This window comes from Dermacentor silvarum, chromosome 2 (assembly GCF_013339745.2).
Source record: "Dermacentor silvarum isolate Dsil-2018 chromosome 2, BIME_Dsil_1.4, whole genome shotgun sequence".
NCBI lineage: Eukaryota > Metazoa > Arthropoda > Arachnida > Ixodida > Ixodidae > Dermacentor > Dermacentor silvarum.
This window is the reverse complement of record NC_051155.1, coordinates 261,495,862-261,517,557: the sequence shown is the minus strand read 5'-3', so window position 1 is coordinate 261,517,557 and position 21,696 is coordinate 261,495,862. Positions and strand designations below refer to the sequence as shown.

Genomic DNA, 21,696 nt, shown 5'->3' with positions numbered 1-21,696 from the left:
TGCTGTATGTGCGAGTGAAAGCGCGTGAGGGACGCGGGCTTTCACGGGGAGTGAACGCACGGCGGAGAGCAAACGCGACCTCTTCCGTCGCGCGAAAGGCCGTGGGGGGACAGGAGGGAAGGGAGGGAGGGAGGGGCGGCGACGTTTAGCTGCGGCACCAAATGCGTATTTATATAAAAACGTTGCGAGGCGAGAAGGTAGTAAAGACTTCCGACACTGCTCGACGAGTGTCCCGTTCTGCTGTCGTCGAAAACCTCAGAGCCGCCCCCAGAGGTACCGGCGACAGTAACCAACGCCGTGCGCGTTCGGTGCGAACGCGGGCGAAACGCCGACGGCATGGACAACAGTTCTGTGCATTGCTGGTGCTGCTGCATGTCCAAGTTTATACAGCTGTTAAAACTACTATCCTTACTCTGTATAGCTGTCTAGTAATTTGCTATCTAGTTTATGCTTTGCCTTTCGGGTGAAACTGCGACATTTATTTTGTTTCCAGAAAATAACGGCGATGAAGACTTTTTACTGACGAGGAGCAAGTGCAGGAAAGTGTACCTGTCAGATCAGTGACCGTTATCTCACTCCGCAGGGGCGTCTGCGTCACCAGGAGTTTGGCGTGTTGCGACATCATGGATGAACACTCCACGGCTTAGCTGTGTCCGGGGAAAAGGGGATCCTAGGGGCGGAGCCGATGCTGAGTTTTCGAACCTTTAAGGCCCTAGGTGGAGGAAACACACCCCAATGGCCTTGAATTCACGTAGACAGCACCCCCGGACTGAACCTCCCCGGGGAAATCAGCAGGCAACTTTTTCTGTACTCTTACTTCACGCTCTCTTGCTTTACTCTCTTCTTTCATGCTTGTCCTGTCTTCTTTTTCTTATTATTAGAAAGTCTAATATTTCGTGGTTGCAAGGGTCATCGTTGTGTGGCTAAGCTGTCTTGGTTATGTCGTATTTGATTATAGGAGTGCTGGTGTTGTCAGGACTTCCCTTGCAGTAACTCCTGTCACGTCCCCATGTTGGGCTCAGTGGTGGGCGGCTCGCATCACTGCCGAAATTCGTTAGAATTTTATGGCATCATCTTCCTTCCCCAAACTACCTGATCGCCCTCTTTTCAAAAGAGGACGCACCGAAGAAACTTTCAATCTTTTCGTCCAACGCAAAGAAAACTTCTCGTGATACCATATCATACATGCGATGTCATCATACAACCCTGGAAAGACTGTAAGAACCATCTCACAATTCATAGTGGCTAAATGTCTCACGGACACAGTAGGTACTGGCTACAAAGGGACAAAAATGACTAGCGGATACCTCCTGCTTGAGGTACGGGAGAAGTTTCAGCATGGAAAGATTTCAAATCTGGTGTTATTTGATGATGCTCAAATCACGGGGACACCGCATCGATCACTGAATACATGGAAAGCAGTTATATCAGATGATCACCTCTTGAACTTGAGGGAAGAAGAGCTCCTAAAGTGCTTGAAAGACCAGAACGTCATACAGGTGCATATAGAGCAAAAATTAAACGGGAGAACAAAGAAATTCCAACAAAACATCTCATACTTACTTTGGTAATCGATTCTGGGTATGTGAAGATACGAGTAAGGGCATTCCTCCGAAATCCACGCAGATTCTTCAAATGTCAGGGCTATGGCCATAGTTCGCAAAGCTGCCGAGGCCGACAAATCTGTGCTAAGTGCGGTGGCCACGATACCCTTAGGGATCTGGCTGGAATTAGCATCCGGGGAAACTTGCTGAACGTGATTCAAAGTTATTTCTCCAACCGCACATTCGGTGTTCAAGTTGGCAACGTCCTATCTCGTCCATTTACGCAAGAGATTGGTGCACCACAAAGTGGCGTGCTTAACAGCTCTTTGTTCGTTGTAAAAATGAACTATCTCCATGCTGCCATACCGCGCACAATGTTTTATTCTTTGTATGTGGTTGGTGTGCAAGTTGGCTGCAAATCTTGTAATCTTGCTATTTGCGAGCGATACGTACAGCTTGACCTAAACAATAGAAACTTTAATAGAAACTTTATTGTAATGGAAAAGATATTAAGGAGGGGTGGTCGGATCCTCTCAGTCCAGGGCCCCACTGGCCTCTGCCGCCTGCCTGACCTGGCTAATTAAAGACTTCTCACCCGCTCCGACCTGGCAAGACAAAGTCTTTAATTGACCTAAACAAAATTTCTAAGTGGGCGGACGAAAATGCATTTTGACTAATCCCTAAAAAAATGAAAAAAAAACCCACTTAAACCCTCTTCTCGAACGAAAGAGGTATACCGACGGACTGCGTGATAGATCTCCAGGGCGAGAGTCTATCTGAGAGCCGTGAACACATATTTTTAGGTATTATTTTAGAATGCAAGTTCACTTCTGTCCCGCGCTTGAAGTATGTAAAAACGAAGTGCCTGAAGGCTATGAATCTGCTGAATATCTTGTCACGCACATCATGGGGAAGCGACAAGAGATGTCTCCTTAGCTCATACAAAAGCCTTATACGTTCACGCTTTGACTACGAAGCCAGAGCTTATAATTCTGCAACACCTAATTACTTTAAAGATATTAGAGCTCGTTCCAATCTGGGTATCCGGCTTGTTACAGGCGCCTTCAGGACTAGCCTTGTAGAAAGCCTGTATGTTAAGTTGCATGAATGGTCCCTGCATCTCCAAAGACCGTGTATAAGTTTAGCCTACTCTCTGAAGGTAGAGGCAGACGTAGAACATCCATTCCATTCCACTATAAGCGACATATCCGCTGCCAGGCTTTATCGAAACCGCCAATCTGTGAGGACTCCTTTGTCCCTACGATTAGAGGCGTCGGCTGAAGAAACAGGCATACTACTTCCAGAGAATGTCCTAATGGCTCCCAGTCGGCTTCCACCGCTTTGGGAGTAGCAGACTATCGAGTGTGATGTATCTTTTGTTGAGATTCCCAAACGCGCACCTGAGCTCGAACTCGAACTGTCGGTGCAGTAAAAAAATCAGTCCGTCATGCTCACACTAATTGTGCTTGACTGGGCAGGACAAAGCCTGTGTGGACGTGACCTGATACCGGCGCTCGGCAATATGGGCGTGACGATTGGACAGCCGACGGCGCCGGAATTGCCTGCCGCTACAAGTTCATCCGCTTACAGGGTGAACAGTATGCTTGCGGACTACGTTCGCACTTCCTCGAACTTCAGGCGAAGCACTCATAGTACTCATGTGCTGAGTTTTACAAGGGCGCTTCCAAATCTCTTACTGGTGTTGGTAACACAGCTCTGGGACCGCCTTTTTCCATGTATGGTGCACTGAATCCGCATACAAGTATTTTCACTGCGGAAGCATACTCAATCCTCTCAGTAGTTACACACATAAAGCTAATAGACGTTACGAAAGTAGTTGGTGTTCATTCACAGCAGTGTGTCGGAACGGAAGGAAAACAAAAAAATGTGGTTGATCCCTCTTATATAGGAATCGGTATAGAACACGAAAGTGAAACGTGTCTTCACAGAAGTAGTGTAATGTTTATTGCACATTGATATATAATGTCTATTGGTGTTTTGTGACTAAAGCGCCCTTAGGCGTTGATGCACCCACGCTGACGCCTGGTGGCACGTCTCCTCCATCGCGACTACCAACGTCGATGACCATGAGCAACCGTCGTGCATATGGAAGCTGCACTACGCTGCACACGCTAGCACAACGCGAAAGACGAAGCACGTAACTGACACACTAATACAACGCGCAAGACAAAGCACGTAACTGAATCGTCACCGAGTCAGATCAGCGCGTACAGCGCGTCGTAATTGCAGCCTCCGCGATCAACTTCAGAAACATTTTCAGAGCTAATTGCGGAGGCCACGCTCCGCTGTGCTGAGTACGGTGAACGCCACCTAGGTGGCGTTGGTAGTGCTTCTTGATGCCAGCGTCCCTTCGAGTGCTGGCATCGAGGCGTCGTAGTGCTGAGACCACCGAAGCGTCCACTGTCGGTGCGCGTTAGTGTCATAATGCAGTACTTCTCTTTTATTGCGATAGCAATTATATGGACACTCAAAGCAGATTTCTGCCGTCGGCGTCGCCGTCGCCGTCGCCGTGAGGTTCCGTATGACGTCAATGGAGATGAAATCGTGACCGCGCGCCGCCGAACGCTGTATGTGCGAGTGAAAGGGAACGAGGGACGCGCTCTTTCACGGGGAGTGAACGCACGGCGGAGAACAAACGCGCGTTCCGCGCCGTGCTTGCTTAAGGGCCTGCAGAAGTAGGCGTCTCTTTCCTCCTTTACAATCACCATATATGTGGAGCAAACGCGCCTTCTTCCGATGCGCGAGAGGCCGTGGGGGAGGGAAGGAAGGGGGAGGGAAGGGAGGCGACGTTTAGCTGTGGCACCAAGTGCCTATTTATATCAGAGGCTCCGGCAACAGTCACCAACGCCGCACGCATTTGAGCGAACGCGGGCAAAACGCCGACGGCGTCGACAACAGTTCTGCGCGTTGCCGGTGCTGCTGCATGTCCAATTTTATACAGCTGATAAAGCTAATATCATTACTCCGTATAGCTCTCTACAAATTTGCTATCGCAATTGATGCTTCACCTTTCAGGTGAAACTGCGACAACTTTTCTGCTCGTAGGCGGCGGCACCGCCCCGAGCAAGAGCGCGGGTACACGGAGGAGTGTTAGATATATAAGGCGCGTCTGTGTAGCTCTCTGCAAACGCGTTTGTGGCGCAATGGGTTAAACGCTCGGCGATCTATCGTCGCGGACCGAGAGGTCGTGGGTTAGATTTCCAAATTTTGCATGTTTGTGGAACTTTTTCTTCTGGTTTCTTTCTTTGTATTAGGTTCGTGTACATTGTAAGCTGACGTATTTCCGTGACGGAAATACGTCAGCTTACAATGGAAACGCGTAAGCTTCACTGACGTATTTCCGTGACGGAAATACGTCAGTGAAGTCTTGGTGGACCCCGGCATAAAACACTCTCGTGTTAAAACAAAAAAAACAACTATAAAACCAGCTAAGCCAGCTGTGCGCGCACGTTTTTGCACCTTCTCGTTCATGCACGCCTCCCGCCCCCCCTCCCCCTCCCCCCCCCCCCAGCTCTTGTGCTGAGATATTGTCTGCGTTCCCTTTTCCAAACCCTTTCACCACTGCAATAGATATATTGCAGTGGTGCCTTCAATAAACGTTGTACCACCACCAGCTAGCGTCTCGTTGTGCTGCTGCCTGTCGCATCCAGTTACTACAGTGATGACGAGTGGTTGGTGCATGATAGCCTTAGTTGCTTATGCGCCATTAAACACAATACAACACAACACTCTCATGGATACCGACCATGTGGTGAAAGCGGCCCAACACGGCGGTGAAACCGGACTACCGCGACGTGAAACCAGTGAAACACCAAAGAGAACCATGGCCAGTCTCCAGCAACCGCTGTTAGACGATACTACAGATAAGTGGAAACCATATCTTCTAAGGGCAGAAGCATGTTTTGAAGCAAATGAACAAACCGACTCAAATAAGCAACGGGCGCTGCTGGTGGCGGCCCTCAGCACGCAGGTAGGTCAAGTGCTAGCTGGTCAAATCGCGCCAAAGACTCCCAATTTGCTCCCGTATACCGAAGCAGTTGCAGCGCTAAATAGCTACTATGACTGCAAGCTTCACGAGACTGCAGAGAGCTACAAGTTTTTTCGCTCACGTATACGGAAGCAGTTGCAGCGCTAAATAGCTACTATGACCCCAAGCGTCACGAAACCGCAGAGAGCTACAAGTTTTTACGCGTTTCCACCAGGAAGGGGAGTCGATGCAAGCGTTTCTCGTCGACATACGGCGCATAACGCACAACTGCATCTTTGGCAGCGCATTAGACCCAATGTTGAGGGATCGTATTATTTGCGGCGTACGCTCAAATAGCCTGCGCAAGCAGCTACTGACGAAAGAAGGGTTGATGCTAGAAGACGCCGAAGCTATAGGCAATTGAGCGGAAGCAGCGGACAACCATGCTAGATATATGAGCGTAGAATCGCTAACGTTGCTCAAAGTGCAAGCCCGTCATCGCTTATCTCAAGATAACCACAACAGAAGCGCAGCGCTAACGTGCGGAAGATGCGGAAGCACGAGGCATGACGCCTGTCGGTGGACGAAGACACGCGGTTTTCATTGTGGGCGGCGCGGGCACTTGACTATGATGTGCTATGATGCGCCGATATCAGATGGGCAGAGTGCGAAACGCGCACAGAGTGTAAAAGCATTGATGGTCATGCAAACCACGTGAAACCGTGACGACAGCGACGAAGCCAGCGCGGCGCACGTTTGGACCGTAATCTCTCAAAGGAAAACGGATTGGAACCACCGATACGACGCACGTTTTGTTGGGAGACCATATATAGTGCTACTGTATACGTTTTGTTATATCTCTTCGTAACGTAACATTTATGCCCATAGCTCACAACCTTAGACCTTTTAATTAATATTACACTCATATATTCTGCTAAATTTACAGCGACTTGTTTTATTGCGATAGCAATTATATGGACACTCCAAGAGGATTTCTACCATCGGCGTCGCCATCGCCATGAGGTTCCGTATAAATTCCAAGTGCAATGAAACCGTCGCCGCGCGCTGTATGCTGTATGCGTGCGTGAAAGCACGCGAGAGACAGGCGCTTTCACGGGGAGCGCACGCACGGCGGAGAGCAAACGCGATGTCTTCCGTTGCGCGAAAGGTCGTGGAGGGATGGAACGGAGAGGGGGGGGCGACGTCGTGCTGCGGCACAAAGTGCGTATCTTGCGACCGGGCGCAAGGGGAACTGGAACCTCGCAGGCAAAAGGAGGACAGTGGGAAGGCAGCATGGGAGGAAGGGGGTTATGGCTTCTGCTCTGCGAGCAACTGCGTACTTGTACTTTGCGCCGCGTCGAGAGGTCGCGCACACCGTATTTTGAAAGCGACCTGCAACACGGCTTTTACCTGTGTATGCGCTGTGCTTTCATGGCTAAGTTTCCGTTGAAGCGATAGACCGCACAAACCTTCGCTCGCTGCTGCTGGCGCGCTTGCTCACGCCAGCGTTTTGACAGCGCTTGTGTGCGGTCATCGAGTTTGATCTATTCATGTTTGCTTGTGCGAGCTGTTATCATGCTTGTTAATTCAGTTAGTAAGCGAATGTCTCCAAGTTTATACAGCCGGTAAATATAATATCCTTAATCCTTATAGCTCTCTACTAATTTGCTATCGCAATTGACGCTTCCCCTTTCGGGCGAAACTGCCACTTTTTAGCCCTCTTTACTGCCACGTTACATCTACCATTTGCAACTCGTCCACTTCATTCATAATACATTGAGGAACCATCACCATATTGTCACGGTATGATTCATCTAGAGGAGCATCGATGAAGAAGACGCTGATGATCTGGCGCGCGCTCTCGGCCATATGGTTGACGCTTGATCGCCTTGTAAATATACTGTAAATACGTTTTCCTGTTGTGTTTGCCTTCCCGTAACATCTTGGTGGAAGTGCTGGGGGTATAAAGCAAGACGGAGCTCCGCAGCGGCCGCCAAGTCGTCACTCTAGGCATGTCCACCAGCGGTGAAACTGCGTCAGCGGCGCCCGCCATGCCAACCGTCGTCCTGGCTCCACCCCGTGACCCTGGGGCCTTTTCCGGCACTGCTGGCGACGACGTCGACAAATGGATTCGCCTCTACGAATGCGTAAGCGCACATTACAGGTGGGACCCGACCATGATGTTGGCGAATGTCACATTTTATCTAAAGGGAACGGCGAAGGCCTGGTTCGATAACAACGAAGAGGAGCTCACAAGCTGGAGCGTATGTAAGGCTAAACTTCGCGAGTTGTTTGGCCAACCTGCAGGCTGCCAGCGTGCTGCCAAGCAAGAACTTGCCTTGCGTGTGCAGACGCCTACCGAGCCGTACTTGACGTACATTCAGGATGTCCTGACCCTTTGCCGGAAGGTTGACGCCAAGATGACAGAAGCCGATAAGGTTGCGCACCTGCTGAAAGGGATCGCGGACGATGCGTTTAACCTGATCGTGTTTAAAAACTCTTCGACAGTCAACGAGATTATTACTGAATGCCGACGCTTCGAAGATGCTAAAAGCCGACGTATCGCCCACCAATTCGCCCGCCTTCCGAACACGGCAGCGACATCAACGTGTAAGGATGTTCGTATGCCGACTCAGCCTTCAACATCGGAGACCATCACCCGAATCGTTCGACGCGAAATCGGAAGCCGCATCACCCGCACATTTAATGCGAGGAGAGCCCTGTGATGCCCCACCTACGATATCCCTATACAATCCGTTGTTCGTCAAGAACTGGCAAACGTGGGCCTCCAAACCATCTGCTCTCTGAACCACCCTGACAGTTACCCTTCGGCCACCTTCAACCCTCTCCAACGCCGTTACCCCACTCTGAATTATCGCGATCGGAATGCGTGGCGGACGCCTGACGACAAGCCAATTTGCTTCCGATGTGGACGTGTTGGACACATTTCACGATATTGCCGAAGTCCTTGGCCCTCGTCTTCTCGACCCAGCTCAACCAGCTTCCGCTATCCACCCCGAAGCCAGCACCAGGTGCCAGCCAACCTGACCAAGAAACATCTGCCGAGACCACTACTACCACCGCCCATTCAGGCCGCTCGCCCTCCCCACGACGCCGACCTTCTCGGTCACCTCCACCACGCCGTTCCCCGTCCCCGTCTTACTCCCGGCGTTTTCCTTCGGGAAACTAACGGCTGCAGCTCCTGGAGGTGATGCTGCTATTCCGACCTGCTCTCCAATTCCTCTGTGACGCTCCCTACCAATCAGAACTTGATCGACGTTGAAGTGGATGGCCTACCTGTTACTGCTTTGATTGACACCGGCGCCCATATTCTGTTATGAGTTCTCACCCTCCGCCGCAGTTGAAGAAAGTTATGACCCCTGCCCCATCACGTGTTGTCCGTGTGGCCGACGGTGGTACGTCTCCCGTAGCTGGCCTTTGTACCGCACGTGTCAGTGTTGCCGGCCGTCAAACTTCAGTTTTGTTCACCGTCCTCGTCTGCTGTTCCAATGACGTCATCCTCGGTCTTGACTTTTTATCCGCCCACTCCGCCCTCATCGATTGTTCCACTGGTACTGTACAGCTTGACCTAGCAAGTGTAATTGATCAACCCGGACCAATCAAGAGTCGGCTCTGTTCTGCTGAAGCACGTCCGTTTGCCGCCGCAAGCCGTGACTTGTGTTGCTGTGACGCCCTCTCCACCAGTTCCCGACGTGATATGTGCTCGCTCCCATTCACCGCCGTTCTGTTGACGCACAGTGTTGGTTTGCCTCACACTGTTATCACTATACGGGACAACCTCACTTGCCTTCCTGTGATTAATTTCGGACTGTGTTCACAAGTGCTCCCACAAGGCATTTCACTCGCTATGCTGACGCCGTCCCTACGATTACGTTATCTCGACCTTGTCTCCTCCTGAGGCTGGTCCGCTCCACACCACCGATATCCCGTCCTTCTTCGCCAGATCTGTCTCCTCCCGACCTGAAGAATATGATTGCTGCAGATCTTTCGTCCCATCATGCTGACGATCTCCTTCGCCTCCTCTTCCCTTATAGGGACGTATTTGACCTTTGCGACCGTCCTCTGGGTCAAACCTGCGCTGTCAAGCACCGCATAAACACTGGCGATTGCCCATCCGATCCATCGACGGCCATACCGCGTCTCTCCAGCTGAGCGCTGCATCATTCAAACGGAGGTCGACAAGATGCTTGCCAAAGATATAATCGAGCCGTCCTGCAGCCCTTGGGCTTCTCCTGTGGTTCTTGTTAAAAAGAAAGATGACAGTTTGGCGAATTTTGCGTGGACTACCGGCATCTCAACAATATCACCAAAAAAGCCGTGTACCCACTCCCACGCATAAACAGAATGCCTGGATTGCCTTCACGGCGCCAAGTATTTTTCTTCAATCGACCTTCGGTCAGGGTACTGCAGATAGCCGTTGAGTGACATGGACCGTGAGAAGACCGCTTTTGTTACCCTGGACGGCCATCTCTCAGTTTAAGGTCATGCCTTTCGGCTTATGCAACGCCCCGGCCACCTTCGAATGCATGATGGACACCCTCTTACACGGTTTTAAATGGTCCATTTGCCTGTGTTATCTGATGACGTCATTGTATTTTTCACTGAACTTTGAAACGCATCTCGACCGCCTTTCTTGTATCCTTTCTGTTTTTCGCAAAGCCGGCCTGCAACTTAATTTCATTAAGGCCACTTCGGACGGTCAGCAACTTATCATGCTCGGTGATCTCGTCGACTCATCCGGTGTTTCGCCCCAACCCTGACAAAGTTCGAGCTGTGCAGCAGTTCCCCGTTCCGACTTGCACAAAGGAAGTTCGTAGCTTTCTGGGACTGTGCTCCGACTTCCGTCGTGTTGTGAGGAATTTCGCGGAAATCGCACGCCCTCTCACAAACTTACTGAAGAAAGGCGTCTCGTTTTTTTGGGGTGCTGCACAGGCGGCCGCCTTCTTTACCCTCATCACGTCCCTCACTACACCACCTGTCCTGGCTCATTTCGACAGCTCCGCTCCAACAGAACTCCGCACCGGCCAGCGGCTACGGATCGGCGCTGTTTTAGTCCAGCATCAGAATGGGCATGCCCGTGTTGTCGCCTATGCCAGCCGTCTCTTTTCCTTAGCCGAACAGAACTACTCTGTTACAGAACGAGAGTATCTTGCTCTCGTTTGGGCGGTGGCAAAATTCCGCCCCTATTTACATGGCCAGCATTTCACTGTGACTACCGATCGCCACGCACTTTGCTGGCTTTCGTCGCTTAAGGATCCCACAGCGTTTGGTCGCTGGGCACCCGGCTCCAAGAATACACTTACTCTGTTTCTTATAAATCTGGCCGATTGCATCGGGATGCTGGCTGTTTCTCCCGCAATCCGGGATCCGCCTGAAGCCTCCGATGACACGCCTGCATGTGTACTCTCGCTCTCCGCTTTAAGCCACATCCGTGATGAACAGCGCCGTGATCCCATTTTAAGTGAGCTTATTCAGAAGCTGGATTCCCGCAACGCCCCGATCCTTCCCTTCGCCTCTACGTGCTTAAAGATGACACGTTATATCGCTACAACGTCCACCCGGACAGACGCGAACTGTTGCTCGTCGTTCCTACGCATCTTCGCTTGAGCGTTCTCGGCCAGCTACATGACGCCCCGACCGCTGGCCACCTTGGAGTTTCCCGGACCTACGATCGCGTTCGGCGTCGTTCTTTTGGCCCGGTCTTTACCGCTCTGTTCGTCCACTACGTAGCTGCTTGTGAACCCTGCCAACGCCGAAAGAAACCACCTAAGCCTCCTGCTGGCTCATTGAGCCTCTTGACGTTCCATCTGACCCCTTCTTCGCGAGTTGGCCTTGACCTCCTCGGTTCTTTCCCGACCTCTACTCTTCTGGAAACAAATCGATTGCCATTGCTACGGACCACTCCATCCGCTACGCAATTACACGTGCTCTCCCTACCACTTGTGCTACGGACGTCGCTGATTTCCTGCTACACGATGTCATCTTACACCACGGAGCCCCTTGTCACCTCCTCACTGACCGTGGCCGTTACTTTCTCTGCAGAGTTATCGATGACCTGCTTCGCTCCTGCGCGACAAAACACAAATTTACGACAGCTTACCCAACCACAAACTAACGGCTTGACTGAGCGCTTCACCGGACGCTTACTGACATGCTTTCTATGTATGTATCATCTGACCATCAAGACTGGGATGTTGCGTTGCCCTTCGTTACATTCGCTTACAATTCCTCCCGTTATGATACTGCTGGTTTTTCACCCCTTTATCTCCTGTTTGGCCGCGACCCAACGTTACCTTTTGACTACTATCATCCCGATGCCGTCCATTTGCCAACTGAGTACGCTCGTGATGCCATTCCCGAGCTGATAAGGCAGGCCACCATTGCTCGCCGTCGTCTTACACATCGCAAGGCCACCAGAAGCACCGCTACGACTCCCGTCATCGCGACGTTATCTATACTCCGGGTGCCCTTGTGCTTCTATGGACTCCGACTCAGTGGTTGGACTCTCAGAAAAATTGCTTTCGCGGCACTCCGGACCCTACCGTGTCTTACGCCGTGTAACAGACGTCACGTATGAGATTGGCCCGCTCGAGTCTTCCTCACCAACCGTTTCATCACCTAATGACGTTGTTCACGTATCCCGCCTTAAACCTTACCACTCCCTGGACCATACCAAGCACCGTGACGGTGCTTGAGCAGCCGGGTGTCATGTCACGGTAGATTCATCTAGAGGGGCATCGATGAGAAGACGCTGATGATCTGGCCGCGCTCTCGGCCATATGGTTGACGCTTGATCGCCTTGTAAACATACTGTAAATACGTTTTCCTGTGTGTGTTTGCCTCCCCGTAACATATGCTGTGGGGCGACTCACGATGCGATGCTAGAGGGCGTACAGTAGAAGACTTCCTTTTATGTTCCGGTGCGGTTCTGCTGAATAAAAACGAACCCACCTTTTATAGCGCCACACATAAGTCATACTCATCAATAGACCTAACCATAGCCTCTCCGACACTAATGCCATACCTTGACTGGAAGGTCATAAAAACCCTTACGGAAGTGACCACTCCTAATGTTTTAAAACTAACAAAACAAGCTGGCTGCCCTCCACAGTTTCCTCGATGGAAAACCGACTCGTCGAACTGGGAAATGTTTAAAAAGATTACGTACTTACAGTGGGATGCTTTAGTTTCTTTTAATATAGACGATGCTGTGGCATATTTACAGTTTTATAATTGACGCTGCCGAACAATGCATAAAACAAACTAACGGACTTGCTAATAAGCGTCGTATGCCATGGCGGAACAACGATTGTAAAGAGGCAAGGAAAAACAAAATAAGCTTGGCGCCTGCTTCGCCACTCTCCTACTGCGGAGAATCTCATTATTTCAAGCAGGCAAAATCACAGGGCAGGAGAACACGGTCGGCGTGCTAAGCGGGATAGTTGGGGAAAATATATAGTAGTATCAATCTTATAAGGATGAGGGTAAGGTGTGGAACAGGGTTAACAATTAAAAGGCCGGGAAACCAACCACTTCCCCTAGTAAACCCTCAAGGTGACTGTATAAAAGATCAGGCCGATTTCCTGGGTGAGCATTTTCAAGTATTTGTAGTACATCCCACTATGAGCCAATCTTCTTAAACTACAAGGAACATGCAGAGGGGAGCGCCTCAAACGAAAGTGCGCAACAGAAGTACCTTACAACCGTCCGTTCAGTCTCGCTGAACTAAGGCTTCCCTCATCCTTGCACCAACTCAGCACCAGTGATGACCGCATATTATATGAAATGATCAAGAACATGCACTCAGAAACATTAAATACATTTCTGTCTCTTTACAATACCATGTGGATATCTGGACATATTCCATCCTCATGGAAAGAAGCCATTATCATCCCAATTTATAAACAAGGCAAGGACCCTGCATTAGCCAGCAGCTATAGGCCACTAGCACTAACAAGCTGTATGTGCAAGTTATACGAAAAAATGGTGAACCGGCGTCTAATCTATTTTTTGGAAAGCAACCGTCTACTTGACCCCTTCCAATGTGGTTTCAGGGAAGGCAGGTCAACAATAGACCACCTCCTCGTTCGCATTGAGGGAAACATTAGAGACGTTTATATACACCAACAATTCTTTCTATCTGTATTTCTCGACTTCGAGAAAGCCTATGACACAACGTGGCGATTCGGAATCCTCCGAGACCTATCTGCGATGGGTGTACACGGCAACATGTTAAACATGATAGAAAGCTACTTTGTCTAACCGCACGTTCCGAGTTAGAGTGGGCAATGCCCTGTCAAGAAGTTTTCCCTCAAGAGAATGTGTGCCACAAGGGGGCGTGCTTAGCTGCACCCTCTTCATTGTGAAAATGAATTCCCTTCACAAAGTCATTCCATCATTTATGTTTATTCAATATATTGCCACGAGACAGTGAAGGGGCTGCTACTGTCGGTCGGACGAAGACGACGGCGACGAAGTGGCCAGAGGCGCGCGACAACCTTGCATCCGTCGCTGCTGCTTATCCAAACCTTGTATATAGCCATACTCACTCCCTAAATAAACGTTATCCCCGTAACATCTTTGGTGGAGGTGCGGGGTAAACCTGTCAACGTACCGGCTCCGTCACCAAGCACGGAACTTCGAAGCGGTCGCCGTCTTGGTTGCTCCGCGATGACCAGTGAAGTGTCGACGGTGCAGCAGCCACCGGCTCCTGTGATTCTTTTGCACCCACAAGACCCGGGAACCTTTTCTGGCACAGATTGCTTGGATGTCGAAGACTGGATCGACATGTACGAACGCGTCAGCAACCGCAACAGGTGGGACCCCACGGTTATGTTAGCCAACGCGATATTCTATCTGAAAGGGACGGCACGCGTGTGGTACCGGACGCATGAAGAAGATCTTACAAGTTGGGACGCTTGCAAGGCGAAGCTGCGTGAGTTTTGTTCGCAGATCATTTGACCGACAGCAGGCCGCTAAAAAGGAGTTGGGATCTCGTATCCAGACGACCACTGAATCGTACTTTCGTACATACAGGACGTCCTGGGCCTTTGTCGAAAAGTTGACGCACAAATGGCCGAAGATGACAAGATTTCGCATATTTTGAAAGGAATAGCCGACGACGCGTTTAATCTACTGGTATGTAAGGACTATACGACGGTCGACGCCATAGTTAAGGAATGCCAGCGCTTTGAACAAGCGAAGAGTCGCCGCATCACCCGCCAGTTCCTTCGGCTACCTAACACTGCCGCCACATCATCATGCGAAGACCCACCGACGCCTGTACCGGCTACAGGGTCAGAAGATGTAACGCGTATTGTCCGCCGCGAACTTGAAGCTCTAGCTCCTACGGCCGTTCTTCCAGACGTTCAGTCAGCCAACCTGCCCACTCGTGTCACTAATGAAAGCAGTCGTCCGCCAGGAGTTCGCGAACATGGGATTATCATCGGCCGTCTGTTCCATTCGTACATCCGAACGTACCCCTGCAAATGTCACCCAGAACCAGGTCTACCCTTCGCGCTACAGAAACCCGGCTGACTGGAGGACGGCAGACGACCGACCCATATGTTTCAACTGCTCTCGCGTTGGACACATTGCCCGTCACTGCCGCAGTAGCTGGTCGTCGCCTTCAAACTGGAGTACTGGATCTTGGCGTCGGCCTGGAGGCAACATTCGACGGTTTTCCCCTCGCTCTGATCCACATGCTTCCGATGCTTCCGATGCCGCCGCTCCACACTCCAGGTTTAGCCGCTCACCGTCCCCACAAGGCCGTCGATCTCGATCGCCGCGACCATACCGGCCATCGTCCCCTGCACGGCCTGGCACCTACGCTCCGAAAACTAAGCCGTGCAGCTCCCGGAGGTGACGCTGCATCAGTGACCCGATATACAAATCCTCTGTTGACTGTATCTACGCGCCGAAACCTTCTGGACATTCAAGTGGACGACGTCACCGTTACGCCCTCATAGACACCGGAGCGCAGATTTCAATAATGAGCGCTGCGCTCCGTACTCAGCTCCGCAAAGTGATTACGCCCGCCATTCAGAGCACAGTACGGGTCGCTGATGGCAGCTCGTCTGCCGTTCTTGGTATGTGCACCGCCCGAGTGTGCATTGCTGGCCATCAGACCATTGGTTTGTTTGCCGTGCTTGCGCAGTGTCCCCACGACGTGATCCTCGGCCTAGACTTTCTCTCGACGCACTCAGCCCTTATCGACTGCTCCACAGGTGTACTTCAACTGGAGCTCCCTTTCGACGCCCACGTACTATCGGACACTCCCAGCCGCTTATGTTCTGTGTCGAGTTCTTCCACCTGCCACCGCAAGCCTCCACGTACGGCCCATTAAGTCCCTCTCCTCCTGTGTGCGATGGTGAATACGTTGTTTCCCCCCGATTCTCGACGTGGTCCTGATGCACTCTGTCGTTCTCCCGCACACTGTGGTTACCGTACGCGACAACAAAACCTGCCTGCCGCTTTTGAACTTTGGTCTTTCAACCCACGTGCTACCTGCTGGCATCGCGCTTGCCACCATGTCGTCGTTGCTAGAATGCGCCGATTTCTTTGTTAGCCGTCGACGCCCTCGAACTGTTTCCGGCTCTTTCACAGCCACCTCGTCGCTATGTGCCAATTCGAGAAAATGATATCAGCCGACCTTTCGCATACGCAAGCAGAAGATCTTCGCCGGGTCTTGCTGTCGTATTCCGATATCTTTGATCTCGAAAATCGCCCTTTAGGCCAGACAACAGTTGTTCAGGCACTCCATCCACAGCGGTGATGCTCAACCGGTTCACCGGCGCCCTTATCGCGTTTCCGCTGCGGAACGCGCCATAATCCAACAGGAAGTTGATAAATGCTGGCCAAGAACATCATCGAACCGTCCCTCGAGTCCTTGGGCCGCTCCTGTTGTGCTGGTCAAGAAAAAGGACAGCACCTGGCGATTTTGTGTTGACTATCGACACCTAAACAAGATCACGAAAAAGGACGTCTATCCCTTGCCCCGTATCGACGACGCACTCGACTGTCTTCACGGCGCCCAATATTTCTCATCTATTGACCTTCGCTCAGGTTATTGGCAGATTGCTGTTGACCCACTGGACCCGCGGAAAAACCGCATTCGTAACTCCCGATGGCCTCTATCACTTTAAAGTGATGCCTTTCGGCCTTTGCAATGCGCCGGCCACATTCGAGCGCATGATGGATTCGCTTCTTTGGTGGCTTGAAATGGTCAACCTGTTTGTGCTACCTTGACGATGTCATTGTTTTTTCGCCAACATTTGACAGCCATCTTCAGCGCCTCTCCACCATTCTCGAGGTATTCCGCAATGCCGGTCTGCAACTCAACGCCTCAACATGCCGTTTCGGACGCCGTGAAATAACCGTACTTGGCCATCTCGTCAGCGCGACAGGTGTCCAGCCCGATCCTGAAAAAGTTCGAGCCGTGAAGCATTTTCCTGTACCTTGTTCGGCCAAAGACGTACGTAGTTTTATAGGATTGTGCTCCTATTTCCGACGTTTTATTCGTAATTTCGCCGACATTGCGCGTCCCCTTACTGCGCTCCTCAAAAAGACGTTGCTTTTACATGGGCTCACCCCAAGCTGCTGCCTTTTCAGCGCTTATAGATGCCCTGACGACTTCCCCTATTTTAGCGCATTTTGATCCGACTGCACCGACGGAACTTCGGACAGATGCCAGCGGCCATGGAATCGGTGCCGTTCTCGCTCAGCGACAGAGCGGCCACGACTTGTGTTATTGCGTACGCTAGCCGCCTCCTGTCCGCACCGGAGAAGAATTACTCCATAACGGAACGAGAGTGTCTTGCTCTTGTCTGGGCTGTCGCCAAATTTCGTCCCTGCCTGTTTGGCCGCACCTTTACCGTCGTAACTGATCATCACGCCCCTCTGTTGGCTTTTCTCGCTCAAAGACCCTACAGGACGCCTTGCTCGTTGGGCTCTGCGCCTCCAAGAATACTCGTTTTCAGTGGTGCACAAGTCCGGTCAGCTTCATCAAGATGCCGACTGTCTCTCACGGCACCCGTGGATTCCCCTGACGTCTCCGAGCAAGGACACCGACGCCTGCGTCTTTTCTATCTCGGACCTCGTTAATATACGGGACGAACAACGCCGCGACTCGGCTTTTCGGTCTATCATCGACCGTTTCAACTCCGCCACACCCGACCCTTCGCTACACTTGTTCTTCCTTCAGGACGGCACCTTATACCGCCATAATATGCATCCTGAGGGCCTGAACGCCTCCTTGTCGTGCCTGCCCATCTGCAGTCAGATGTCCTTCGCCAGCTTCACGATGAGCCCACTGCTGGTCACCTTGGTGTCACCCGCACTTATGATCGCGTCAGGCGCCGTTTCTTCTGGCCTGGTCTCTATCGCTCCGTCCAACGATATGTCGCTAGCTGTGACAAATGCCAGCGCCGCAAGAGGCCAGCTATGTTACCTGCCGGTCTGCTTCACCCGATAGACATTCCCCGCCGAACATTCTTTCATGTTGGGCTCGACCTTCTTGGTCCCTTTCCAACCTCGACATCAGGCAACAATTGGTCGCCGTAGCGACCGACTACGCGACGCGATACGCCATTACCCGTGCCCTCCCAACCAGTTGCGCTACGGATATCGCCGACTTTCTCCTTCATGACATCATCCTGCATCATGGTGCTCCTCGACAGCTTCTGACCGATCCAGGCCGATACTTTCTGTCTCGCGTCATCGATGACATCCTTCGTTCCTGCTCTACCCACCACAAGCTCACAACTGCTTATCACCCCCAAACGAATGGACTCACAGAGCGCCTGAACCGAACTCTGACCGATATGCTTTCCATGTACGTCTCCGCCGACCACGGCGATTGGGACGCTACTTTGCCGTACGTTACTTTCGCCTACAACTCGTCCCGACATGACACTACTGGCTACTCCCCGTTTTATCTCCTGTATGGACGCGAACCTTCCCTGCCTCTCGATACTTTACTTCCTGTCAGCTCAACCGCCACGTACGTTCGCGACGCCCTAGCGCGCGCGCCGACACAGCTCGCCAGATCGCACGTGAACGCCTCACAGTGTCTCAGGCTTCCCAGAAAGCCCTGTATGATAGTCGCCACAGAGACGTTTCTTACTCCCCAGGCGCTCTCGTGCTACTGTGGTCTCCGTCCCGCCGCATCGGTCTCTCCGAAAAGCTGTTGTCCCCGCTACGATGGTCCTTACAGGGTGCTACGTCAAGTCACCGACGTTACGTATGAGATCGAGCCAGTCACCGCACCAGCGCCGTCTACGCCCCCAACCTATGCTATCGTGCACGTTGCGAGACTTAAGCCATACGTAACTGGACCCTCTGGTCTGTCGTATCAAGCACCGGTCGGCGCTCTCGCCCCGGGGGGGTAGTGCCACGAGACAGTGAAGGGGCTGCTACTGTCGGTCGGACGAAGACGACGGCGACGAAGTGGCCAGAGGCGCGCGACAGCCTTGCTTCCGTCGCTGCTGCTTGTCCAAACCTTGTATATAGCCATACTCACTCCCTAAATAAACGTTATCCCCGTAACAATAAGTCGATGATGTGCAGATTGGATTTAAGTCTTGTAACCTTGCAATATGCGAGCGTCAGGTTCAGCTCGGACTGAACAAAGTGTCAAAATGGCAAACGAAATGGTTTTAGGCTAAACCCTCTCAAAAGCTCCTGTATACTTTTCTCTAGAAAGAGAGCCTAATACAAGATCCAGATATTATGCTGCACGGACAACACATACCAATCAACACTGAACACAAATTTTCGGCATTATACTCAACAGAAAACTAATCTTCATTCCTCATATCAAGTATCTCAAAGCTAAGTGCCTGAAAACAATGAACATACTGAAAATACTGTCACACACGACATGGGGTAGCGACAGAAAATGCCTCATGAACCTCTACAGAAGCCTTGTACGTTCGCGGTTAGACGACGGCGCAGTAGTGTATCACTCTGCTACCCCCAGTGCTCTCAAGATGCTGTACCCTGTGCATCATCTCGGTATCCGCCTCGCCACCGGTGCTTTCAGGAAAGCCCATTCAAAGTCTCTATGTCGAATCTAACGAATGGTCCCTTGATCTACAACGATCATATTCTACTTTTAACTATTTTCTGAAAGTACATACTGATAAAGACCATCCGTGTTATCCTACCATCAACGATATGACCTCTGCAACACGTTTTCACAACAAGCCTACAGCGAGAGAGCCATTCTCGCTCCGTGTGAGGAGGCTGAGCGAAGATATGGACGTTCCGCTTTTTGAAAATCGCTTAATGGCCCCTGCTAAGCCGTTACCGCCTGGTTGTAGCACATCATCGACTGTGACACGTTATTTGTGGAGGTAACAAAGCACGCTCCAGAGGCCCACATTCGTATGCATTTTCTAGAGTTACAATATAAGTACTCGTGCCCAGAATACTACACAGATGCATCTAAATCGCATGCCGGCGTGTCTTATGCAGCCGTCGGCCCATCCTATTGGGAGTCAGATGTTCTTCACCGTCATACAAGCATCTTTACAGCAGAGGCGTATGCACTATGGTGCACTGCGAAACACATCAAGCAGGTAAAACTACATAAGGCGGTCATATGTACAGACTCGTTAAGCGTTGTTAAAACATTGATGTCACGTTTGGAAACATAGAAATCCAGTAACAGCAGATCTTTTCTCTCTCCTCTGTGCTATTTATGCATCTGGCCAACATGTAACGGTATGCTGGGTGCCTGGACCAAGAGGTATCGAAGGTAACGTGCTAGCAACCGAATGGCCACTTCCTTAGATACAAATCTTGCAACACATCCATAGCTGTTCCAGTAATAGACCTAAAGCTATATTTGCGGAGCAAACTGAGAACCTACTGGCAGCATAAGTGGGACGATGAAATTCTTAATAAGCTCCACATGGTTAAGCCACATTTAGGGTATTGGCCATCACTGACCAACTCAAGACGAAGTGATGTCCTATTCTGTCGTCTGAGAACAGGCACACTTATGGTACACATAGCTTTTTGTTGACTGGAGGTGAACATCCATTGTGTGGTAGATGTGGGGAAATACTCAGTGTTCGACAGAATTCCTGTTTGCTGCCTTCCGACACCGACAGCAATGCTGTTTTCAACGACAGCATGTCTGTTTGCAGCCTTCCGACACCGACAGCAATGCTGTTTTGGAACGACAGCATGCCTGTTTGCTGCCTTCCCACACCGAGAGCAATGCTGTTTGCAACGACAGCAAGCCTGTTTGCTGCCTTACAACCGACAGCAATGTTGTGTGCACGATTGACTAGCATATCGACACTAACGACGGAGCGCCAATATGGCGCCCCGCGATTTGATGGGCACTGCAAAATGCGTCGCGGCGTCTACGCATGTTAGCTAATGCACGCATTTATGAAGGCCAATCAATTTATTCTTGCATCATAGGTTAATTACACCACGGTCTCAATGTAAAAGACTGCAACACGTAGAAGCAGCTGTAGAAAGCATCACATAAGACTGCCCAATTGTTTGCTGCTGGAACAGCATATTTATGCCATACATGTTCCTCGTTGATTACAGACATGAAAAGTTTGATCACATTGCACAAAAGCAAATGCATAGGAAAAAAAGTGCTGTAAAATGACAATTTCACTTCCTACATTGTGCACAATAGCCACCAAGTGAAGCACAGCGCTGAGACTTGCATGACTTAGTATTACAACCATACATACTTGCAGTAAAAGTTCCTTTGTGCTAGTGTGCAAGACACAGTTGACGGCACCATGAAAAAACAAACCGAAAAAATGCGTAGTATAAAGGAAGCGAACATTATATAACTGACTACAGAAGTGAATTTGGATCGCTGCTACAGTCCCTTTCTAACACGACAAACGCTTCTAATAGGAGTCAACCCTATTTCTATTCTATTCTATTTCTAGTCATTTATTTTAGTTTTCTGCCATGCATGCTCTAAGCAAGTCGAGGCTCAAAATGCATGTTACAAAACGAAGCAGTATACTTTCTTAATATTTATTCTTTAATATTCTCGCTCACTGTCATTTCACAGCATCCAGTCATGGCCTCATTTAAACTTTCATAACCACAACAGCATCCAAAAAAAACAAAACAAAAAGAACAAAAGCAACAAAAAAA

General features: G+C 50.7%; 1 protein-coding gene across 1 annotated transcript in view; it reads right to left on the bottom strand.

Moving 5' to 3' along the window:
* The window catches only part of LOC119440828 (uncharacterized), a 70,054-nt gene that overhangs the window by 47,319 nt on the left and 1,039 nt on the right, over window positions 1-21,696 (bottom strand). The gene's annotated exons all lie outside the window — the stretch shown is intronic.